Here is an 11,602-nt window from a genome sequence, read left to right on the forward strand (position 1 = left end):
AAAAAATGTTAGCGAATTTAAATATATATATGATGTTAAATATATACATATATGATGACATATTTAAATATATATATATATATATATATATATATATATATATATGCACGGAGCATTAAAAATAATCGAATTATTTTTAAAATAAAAAATTGAGAAATAAATAAATTTTGTAACTTTATAAACATAAATTACTCCACAAAACACAATCAGTGACATCTGCGACTAACAAGTGTAGTAAGCCTCTTTTTGATTCCAGCCGTAAACAAAGAATTTATTCTAAGCCAAAGGAGATTTATTACGTTTATTCGTCGCAGATGTTACTAATTGTGAGAGTCATGGAAAAACAGATGCATGATTTATTCAATTATTTTTTGCTGAAGATGATTCAAAAATAGAACTCAAACCATATTTTGTCAAAATTAATTTTTTCTTAGTTAATTTACTATCATTTATTTGCATATCTAGAGAGAGCTTCCTATTTTAATTTTGAAATGCAATAATTAAAATGATTAATTAACAACAATTTATAGAAATAATTAATTTTCTTTTTTATTTGTATATTATTACTGTAAATATTACGTAATAAGGAAATAATTAGAAAAGTAACCATATTATTTATTTAATTTTTATAAAGATAGTACAATTTAAGATAATTTAAAGAAAAACGGATTTGAAAGTAATAAAAAAGGAATAATATACTATAGGAATAATATACTAAAGGAATAGTATACTATAAATTCGTAAAAATACTATTTAAATATGTATGGTCAGTATTTTATTATGTAAAAAATAAATAATTATTTTAATTGATTAATTGAAATCTTTACAAGAAATATACATATTTGAAATACTTAGTTCTGATAAAATCTACTAAATATTTTCATTAGAAATTTAATATGCAAATAAATAATTATTTCTGTATTTCTTATACTTATGCTTTTATAAAATAGTAAGAGAAATAACTTAAGTAGAAATATTTTTATTTTATAATTCAAAAACTTTTGTATTTATAAAATATCCTGTGATTTATAATAATCTTGACAATCACATAGAAATTAGAATAAAAATATAGTTTTGTAAATTGCAAAGCTCTCAAGTAAAAAATAAAACGTAACAATGTATGATGAGATATTACTTTTTATCCCTCCCCAATTTTGCTCCTCCCCAATGCCCTCTAATTTTCTGTCTACCATTTTGTCTCTGTAAGGCCTGAAAAATTGTATGGCTTAAAAGTTAGCACATACAAAATGTTCTATTACTTTTGCTACTTTTTTGTACTAAATAGAATTGATGACATTAGAGAACAAAACAAATAAAGCCATTCTCTTTAATTAAGTTAAACCGATAAAGAAAATAAATAAAAAGATAAAGAGAGAATAAAGTATTTAAACTTTTCTGCAGCATAAACTATATGCATATTATTTGTATTATGCAAATTACGCTATAATTATAAAATATAAAAATAATTATATTTTAAATCAGTAATAGCACGGAAAGATAAAGAGAGAATAAAGTATTTAAACTTTTCTGCAGCATAAACTATATGCATATTATTTGTATTATGCAAATTACGCTATAATTATAAAATATAAAAATAATTATATTTTAAATCAGTAATAGCACGGAATGATAAATTATAGTGTCAAATTTTATTCAGCTTAACACATAAATAAAAGCCGCAAATTTTTAAAATACTTCTTGATAAAAACATTTTATTATTTATTGTAATTTAATTTTAAAAAGTTTTTGGTTTAATATTTCTAATTTTGGACAATTTGACATAAACACTTTTGACCAATAGTTATCTTAAGTTTCGCAAATAAAATTATTTTTGTCAGAAATAAATTTATAACACGAGTAAAAATAGCAGTCCACTATTATCCTTGGTGAGGCCACCGTGAATGGCCTGTGCTTTTCGTGTTCTACATTCTGATATAACCTGTCCGTTAAGTTTAGCTATCGGAAATCGGAGCAAAAGACATCATGACGCTATCGTGTTACAGGATTCGTATTGCAGAAGAATAGCAAAGCTACATATTCCGCTTTCGATTCTCTTCGACTTGCATTTCATGAGCCGATCAGATTCTACATTTATCGCGCAGAAAAGTGCTCAATACTGTTTTACATTCTTTCTTCATGAATGTATAAGCTAGTCGAGCTAATCAGTTCTTATGCTGATTTCACTGGACTCGAGCAGCGAAATCCATGATTCAGATTTCTCTTTTAAAATAACAAGAGTTTCTCAGATTACACTTTTATATTCGATAATATAATTCAATACTTTTTTTAATACACAAAAAGATTATATTATTTTTGATAATTCTTTCATAATTATGAAAATATCCGTATTACTGCATATTTTATAATTAAATCTGTGCTTCAGAAATCACATCGCAAATTATTTATCTAAGAGAAGCGTTCAGCAGCTGACTTTTAACGTGAGAAATGTTACGACAGATCTTATAAATTCTTATTCATTTTCAGAGAGTAATTTATCATTCATTATTTATGTTCAATCGCAAAGAAATTGACGAAGTTGAAATAGAGAACTGACAGAAAATCACGCGTGGCATCAATAATTCACAATGAGAAAATAATACAAATTCACCTAATCTCTAACAATGTTCAAGCTCGTATGTAAACAAACACAATGATAACTTACTAAATATTACGAGACCATGTGAAACGAGCAATAAAAAATTATTTTAAGCTTGGAAAAATTTTAATTTAAAAAAAAACCGATTATAATACAAACTCTAATATTCTTAATTACAAACGTTTCGAACTATACTTAGTCTTCTTCAGTGCGCAATAAAATAATAATAATAAAAATTCTAATAAAAAGTCGCAATACATTAGTCAAAATAAATTAGATAATTATGTTAAAAGCGACTTTTTATTAGAATTTTTATTATTATTATTTTATTGCGCACTGAAGAAGACTAAGTATAGTTCGAAACGTTTGTAATTAAGAATATTAGAGTTTGTATTATAATTAGTTTTTTTTTTAAATTAAAATTTTTCCAAGCTTAAAATAATTTTTTATTGCTCGTTTCACATGGCCTCGTAATATTTAGTAAGTTATCATCAATAATTCAGTTATTTGGATAAAAGCATTTTTCGGATTATTTGTTTAAATTTTGTCAATTAGAAAAAAATAATTGTTCTATATTTTATGCAATTCACCAGTTTATAATTGTACATAAAATGTACGAAATATATACTTATAAGATAATTTTCTCAAAAATTTTAATGGATAAACCATCTTCAATTAATTGATAGACGAAATTAATTAAAACAGTAAATTTTTAATTTTAAATTCTGACAACAATACGGATATATATATATATATATATATATATATATATATATATATATATATTCCTTTTATATATGTAAAATAATTATATGTATAAAAAGAAAAAAAGAAACAAATATATGTATCTCTAGAGAAATGTTTTAAATATAAAATATTTTAAATTGTTCGTATATTTAGCAAACTTTAAATGGATATTGGCTTTTACATTTTATCCATTTATGAGACTGTGATAGAAGCTCCGGACAAATTTCGTAACATAGTTGTATCAAGTAATTATCGGTGCACTTGTGAGATACATAGGTATCACGTTGAAGCATAGTCCTATGTCTCGTTGGTTTCGGATGACCTATTCATTGAACACGAGACCCGCATTCTCACAACAATATTACACAGCAGGAAAACGCAAAACTTAAGAACCTTTGGCAACGTGATGCTACTTTAGGGTGCAAGTCTGTAACGTGTCGCCATGACACCCTTTATATATGTACGCACTACTATTTCAAATAGGAATTATAGCGGCACGTGAGACACAGGTAAGATCTTCGTTTTGAGAAAATATAAAATATATGCTTGCAGAAAGAATATTAATATTACAGCGTATGATCCTTTGGACTAAATAAATAAATAAAAAATATCTCTCATCTTGTCCTGAATATATATCTATAATTAATAGAAAATATAATAAAATATGTTCTCTTTATTTTCATTATTTTTTTCAGTCTAGTTTTACTATCTTTTATGAGAAAACAGTTGTCAATAATTGCTAATTGCAGATGTATGTAAACAAATATTTATAAATATTTCAAAAAAATTATATCTACAAATAAAACGGATAAAAATATCTATCCAATTACTCTATTACAAAATATTCTAGAAATTTCATTTCTGTAATTATTACAAAAGAGTAAGATGAGCATCTAAGTTTGTCTTGAAATATTCAACCACATTTCACGTTTATGAGTAGTACAGTATTTTAAGATGCAGGAGTGTGTACAACAGACTAAAGTGCACTTAAAAAATTACCACAGATAAATTCTCGCCGCACGGCATTAGCAACTGTTATGAATCTGCTTTGTGTGCGACATGTTTTTTATAATGTTTTAAAATATTATAACTTTAAAAACATACATTGCTTGGCAATGTTTTAAGAAAGAGAAAGAAAATTTAAAAAAGATTCTAAACTTGTAGAAAAATTTTATATTATTTTATTGACGGATAGTACGATAAAAAAACCTATTTAATGTTGAACGTTTGTTATTTCGCAAAAAAAAACCGCTTTAAAGATTTTCAACGAAAATCGTTGTTTGCTTCATTATCGTAGATTTCTTCGTCGCGCGATACCACCGACAGTGTCTTCGTTTTATCATCACAGCTTATGCATAATTCATTGAAATTGCAATTATTTTTGCCCTGAGGCGCCTTTCCCTCTCACGATGAAATAGTATTATATGTTACGTTATAGAAATTATTTACGAACTTTTATTATGCAAAACGATCAATCCAATAAAAGTATAACTACAAAAAAAAAGATACGGAAATCACCTGAGTCTTCTTCTTGTGCAGGATATATTCCGAAGAATATATGTCACAGATGTCTAGAAGTTGTTATAAAGAAAAAAAAAATGCATAGCGCGTATAAACTTACGATTAAAAAATTTCCAACTGTTTTTATTTATACTTTATGCTCCTTCACCGTTGATAAGTTATGATGTATTTAGGATACTTCAAAAATTTGTTTGCGAGCACTCAAACTCGCGCGGCTCAAATTTTTCATGTATCGTATTTTCTTTTTGTTCGAGCACTTTACTGTTCATGACACTTCGCAACTTTGAAACTTTCTGGAGAAACTTCAAAAATTTCCCTATATCCATACGGATGCACCGAGTATGCAAGAAGCAAAAATGGACTTAGGAAACGAAGAGATAAGCTTGCTTCAAAAGACTTTCTTGCGTAACAAAGATTTATTTCCTGGACGATCGTAAAGAACTTGCGATTTACTTCGACAACTGAGATCATTCTTCCGCGTTCTGATTTTAAATTTCCATAACTTGAAAACAGTCGTCACACATATGTGTTTTTTTTTATATTATATTTATATTTAATTACATTTAAAATAACTTTTTTTATTGAAATAAAAATAAGCAAACTAATACGTCACAGAAAGTTAAGTCACATAATTTATAATTTGACATTTTTATTTAGGATTAATCGTAATTTATATTATAAAAGAAAATAATAAAAGCATCAGAGAAACACAAGATTAAAACAACAGTTATGTCGCGTAGGTTAATAGGTTTTTAAAATTATCTTAAAGTATATAAGAGACGTTCCACTTCTCAGGGGATCGTTTAATAACGATAGCTGCTTGTATCGATTGCTTTAAAACGCGGAAAACAGAGATCAAGCGCACTGTAAATTTTAATTCTGAATGGACTAAGAGGCCGTTTTGTGCTCGAGAATCGCGTGTGATAGTCTCGCTTGTGCTGCACGTTGAATAACCAGTAAATGTCAGCGGTTAGCGTGCCTTGTCGATATTTATGAAAATCTTAATATTGTTTATCTGTACGAAGAGATTAACATTCAAGTTCGTTTTTATGCTACGATTAATTCCACTCATTTTTAATTCCTTTAGATATCACATCTATTATTTATTTTTTAATTGCACGACACTAATTACTACCATAAAGCTGAACCATATTTTTGAGTAACTTTATGATAAATATGTGCATATAATAATAAATGCTCTTTGAAAGAGAGAAACATATGCTACTTATAAATTATCGAGCTATGCTTCCAATTGTAATCTATACGATGTCGTATAGAGAATATATGCCAGTGACACATGACAAGTTAGCAGTTGTATTGATCTGGAATATGCAATATTAAAGTAACCCTGAAGTTCCCTTTGTGATCTACTGTCAGCCATCAACGATGTCGATGGAAAACTTCTAGCTATTATTGTGGTTTATCACGATCTTTATCGTAAAATCAGTTCTCTTTAGCTACACAAAGATCAAATTAAAAATAACGATATATAAAAATAGTGAATTGTATTCTTATCGCGTAATTTAATTATTTTTAATTTTTTTAAGATTGAAATTTTATTTATATCCTAACTTGACCATACATTATTGTTCCACCGTTATTATATATGTTCGTGGTAAGCGCGATTTTTGGATGTTTTATGATAACCGTGAGATGGAAAGGTAACAAAGATTTCTTCTAACGGGATACTCTTGCCCAAGTTTTTATAAAATAGACATTAACTCTCGGGTTGGAAAACTTTTCTTTTATTGCATTAAAAGTTTAAGATGTAAAGACTGAGATATATTAGCTACCGGATGTACTATGGCGTACAATCCTCTAAAAAGAATAGATTGAAAGTAGTAAAAGATCGTGTAAAAATTTCACAACTTTTTGACTATTGCGGACCACTGATCGTAAATAAAACAAAATTCAATAAGACTTTTCTTTTTCAGAAGTCAAGTTATCGATTAGCTATATTAATCAAAGAAGAGAAAATCTGCAACAATGAACGAGAATTGAGGTGTATCCAACTTTCTGATGGATTATTAATCATTTCTGTGTTTATACAAAATTATCGGAGCGTAATATAAAACATTTTTTAGAAACGTTTGCAATCTCTTTTTCTCTCTCAAGCTTTCATTATATGAGATCATTCAATGACCCGTTGTAATTATCGCAATAACATTTTCATTGATCAATCTTCGGCTAAATTGTGCGAAAATTCGCACTGCAGTTTTTCGGCGCCGACGGGAATTCATTCGTGATCGCGTTTCGCGGCATTTATCACGTTTCGCTGTTGTAATTTTCTGCCGTAATACCGTGTAATTATTTAACGATCAGAGTCAGGTTACCGAGGGAATCTCGGGAAGGTTTGCGGCGAGAACGTCTTGCGGTGCAATTCAAGTGAATGCGTCCGATTCGAAGGCGATAATAAATCACATAAGCATCGCGTCAAGCAGCACATTCATTCGTTTTCCACGACACGATCTATCGCGCCTTGCATTTTGCAAAATGCGAAACACGTATTCGCGGAAACGACGTGTTTCGAACAGAAACGCGGCCATAAAGTATGAAGAGAGAAAGAAAGAGAACGAGGCGCCGTCGTATTTTTTGCGATCATTTTTTCTTTTTTTTTTTTTTTTTTTTTGGCATGTAAAGTTTTACACTTGTTGGCTTGGCTGAATTATATCGGACGGGGGCGAATTTCGCAATCATGACAGGGATATGAATTAGAAGAATTCGTGCGTCACGCGCGAATCTCGCAGACGGCTTCGTGCATACTTCATGCACGAATCTGATATCTTTATATATATATATACATTTAAGTTTACATATATACATTCGTGTTGCACGCGAGAGAAACTTTAAAGGAGCTCGCTCGACATCTCCACGTTGCATTACGCTTCGAAACTTGGTCCGCCCTCTCGATGCAGCGAACGTTTTAGTGCCAAGACGAACTGGATTCTTTATCACGTCGTCTTCGATTTTCCGATCAGCGTCAAACAGCGAGAGATTCGCTGCTGATCGAGTTTAGCTTTGAATTATTAGCGTCAAACACATCTCATCTATTATTCGCACTGCTAAAAAAAATCGAAAGGAAGTAGCTTTTCTTCACAAAACCTTATGGCATATTAATTTTCTTTGAAATATAATTGTAAAATTAATGTAAGTACAGGCCAACTAAAGAGCATAAAATTATTAATGAACATTATAAATTTTTATTTTGAAACCATCAAAACATATTAATACATTAAATCATAAACGTTTCGACTGTACGCAGTCTTCATCAGTGGAGTCATATAATATTAGTCAATTATAAAATTTAAAAAAAACATTTCGACAATGCTCGAACTTACATTAATTTTACAATTTTATTTCAATATATAAAAGCGTTATAATTTTTACTAATTTATTATTTTAATTTTCTTTATTTAAAAATATTGAGAGGATTGTCGATTAATCGACTTTGCAATCAATGTGATAACAATGTATAACCATAGGTAATAAAAACACATTTCTGAAACAATGTTTCATTAAAATTTAATATATAAACAGATTTACTGTAATATACTGTTATATGGTTTCACGTCACAAATTTTTTATGTTTAAAAAAAAAAATTAAAATACAACATATTGTAGGCGAATTATTATTCTACCGATATTCATTTATATACACGCGTGAGCGGCGAATTACGTTTCCTCTCCCCCCCTGGCGGCGCTGCGTAAGAAAGAAGGGAGAAGGTTAAGAAAGTCAGTTCCCCGCAGAGTGTGAGCCGTCGTGCGTGTCCTATCGAGTACAGTTTAACCTAATAAAGATCCTTTGTTAAGATCCACTAGAAGCCTTATTAGAATTACACCCTGACATCATCTAAAACTATCCTGACACCACCTACAATATTACAAAACACAAATTGAATTGAATATTTTTTCAAGCGACAATAGTTTAGCAGGAATTGTTATGTTAGGTATTTCCATTTTTTTGCTAGATGAAGCACAAACGATATATTATATAAGAGTTTTAACAAGGCTCTGTAATATAAATATAAATTTAACGTATAAGACGGGCAACAAGAGCCAAATCGCGGATGACAATGCGTTATCCTAACAAAACTAAATCATTTTTCGTTAGAATTAAATACCGGTGCACAAGGCACCAAATTTTTACTTAGACACGGCCAAGATTTTAAATATGAAATAATCTCATATTTTGAGATTTAATTTCAATACCCCTTTAACCCCCCTACGGAAAATAAATAAATGAATGCAAGAGAAAAATATAGATCCGAACATCGCTGAATCGGGAATCGAACCCGAGACCTTTCGCTTGCCGGGCGACTGCTCTTCCAGCTGAGCTATTCAGATCCTTTCGATTCTATACTTTTCTCTGTTATATATATTAATGTTGGTAAACAAACGCATTTTTTTAAGCCAGCGTGTATCAAATATAAGAGTTTTAACAAGGCTCTGTAATATAAATATAAATTTAACGTATAAGACGGGCAACAAGAGCCAAATCGCGGATGACAATGCGTTATCCTAACGAAACTAAATAATTTTTCGTTAGAATTAAATACCGGTGCACAAGGCACCAAATTTTAATTTGGACACGGCCAAGATTTTAAATATGAAATAATCTCATATTTTGAGATTTAATTTCAATACCCCTTTAACCCCTCTACGGAAAATAAATAAATGAATGCAATACGTTAAATTTATATTTATATTACAGAGCTTTGTTAAAACTCTTATATTTGATACACGCTGGCTTAAAAAAATGCGTTTGTTTACCAACATTAATATATATAACAGAGAAAAGTATAGAATCGAAAGGATCTGAATAGCTCAGCTGGAAGAGCAGTCGCCCGGCAAGCGAAAGGTCTCGGGTTCGATTCCCGATTCAGCGATTTTCGAATCTATATTTTTCTCTTGCATTCAATTATTTATTTTCCGTAGGGGGATTAAAGGGGTATTAAAATTAAATCTCAAAATATGAGATTATTTCATATTTAAAATCTTGGCCGTGTCCAAGTTAAAATTTGGTGCCTTGTGCACCGGTATTTAATTCTAACGAAAAATTATTTAGTTTCGTTAGGATAACGCATTGTCATCCGCGATTTGGCTCTTGTTGCCCGTCTTATACGTTAAATTGATATATTATATGTATATTCAATATCGATATTAAACCCATCAAAAAATATTGCAAAAAAATTTGCTATGCGTACAAAATTAGATTTCTCGTTGCTCTATTAAAATTCTTTCCAAATTGCAGAAAAAATATACAAATTGTTAAAAACCATAAATTTAATTTAAATTTGTGACTATATAGTTTAGTGATATTAATTTATAACTCGGACATATTTTTTCCCATGAATATTTATCTCACAGCAGCATACCTATTTACATTTCTCATAGTTTTAGGTTCGTAATAAAAAAGAATCGGCGCGACACAGGTAAAGTGATAAAGATTACTCGTCGCTTTCAAGAAATCCTCTCGTACTGCATTAACGGCAAGTAACGGAATTTGCCTGCTTTCCGTTGGATAAGTACTTAAATGCAAATAGCATGCCTCTAAAAAGTTAGAAAAAGAGTAGCCAGACAACAGTGGAGTCACGGAGAAGTGCGTTCGAATGAAAGCGCACACAATGCACAGAGAAAAGATTTTATATATGAAGAGGGTGTGAAGAAAATATACAGCAGTTAAGATTTTTTTTTTTAGATTTCTGTTCTTCCATTAACTGCAATTATCATAAAAATGATGCGCGTAATATATATACGATAACAGAGAAAGAGATAACTTTTATTATAAAATAGAACAGAAAAAGATTCTCCAAGTTTTTCTCTCTGAAATTACTCCCGCATTTAATCACTCTTCCATTTCTTTATTTTACACGTCGATTCTACTTGGACGTTTTTAGGTCATTTCGTTCGATGAATCACAGATATCAAATTCATTTCTTGCGCGCCATCGAACAACAATAAAGAAGTTTGAAAACCTGCGGAATAGAACGTGTTCGAACAGACCGGAAGCGGAATATATCCCGTAGTTTTCCTTTCGCGCGGCCGAGGATCCAAAGACAATATAACACAAAAGTCTCGGTTGGCCAGTCACTTACGCTTCCTCTTCCTTGAATTTTATCCGAGAAACGTCTCCACCATTTTTCCAGTCTCCCTTGCGCCCTCAGACTCTTCCGTTTTTCATCGTCACGGCGCCTGGGTTACACACCCCGAGAAAGTATTACGTGCATCCTGTTCATGATGGAGGTACCGCGGTTTCCTCTCGGTGACTACTGGTTTCAACGAAATCCCGAGGCGCAGAGATTTCGGGGAATGATTCGGGAAAACTTTCCGGCTACTTTGTTTCCCTCTAGCAATTAACGCCGCGGCATCTCTCTGACAATTATCTTAATTGCGCGAAAATTCTTGGTAGAATTCACGAGATTTTCTCGAATTCGTCAAGGATTTATGCTCAAGATATTTTCAATATGTTGTCCCGAAAAGGAAGAAACTTTATTTATACGCGTAATAGAAAATCTATATTTTAAACTATTTATATTTTGCAACACTTTATTTATTATAAAAAAACTGTTAATCTCGGCTCGAATTATTGTGTTACAATAAAAATAAAATCTCGACGGCAATCGGAGCCTGTGCGGATGACATGCACAAAATTAATAAATTAAAATGAGATCTCAAATCAAACTCATTTATTAAATTCTAAACGTTTCGACCCACTTCGGGTCTTCTTCAGTAGCTGCA

Source organism: Nylanderia fulva, unplaced genomic scaffold (genome assembly GCF_048542155.1).
Source record: "Nylanderia fulva isolate GAGA-0341 unplaced genomic scaffold, ASM4854215v1 Scaffold31, whole genome shotgun sequence".
Taxonomy (NCBI): domain Eukaryota; kingdom Metazoa; phylum Arthropoda; class Insecta; order Hymenoptera; family Formicidae; genus Nylanderia; species Nylanderia fulva.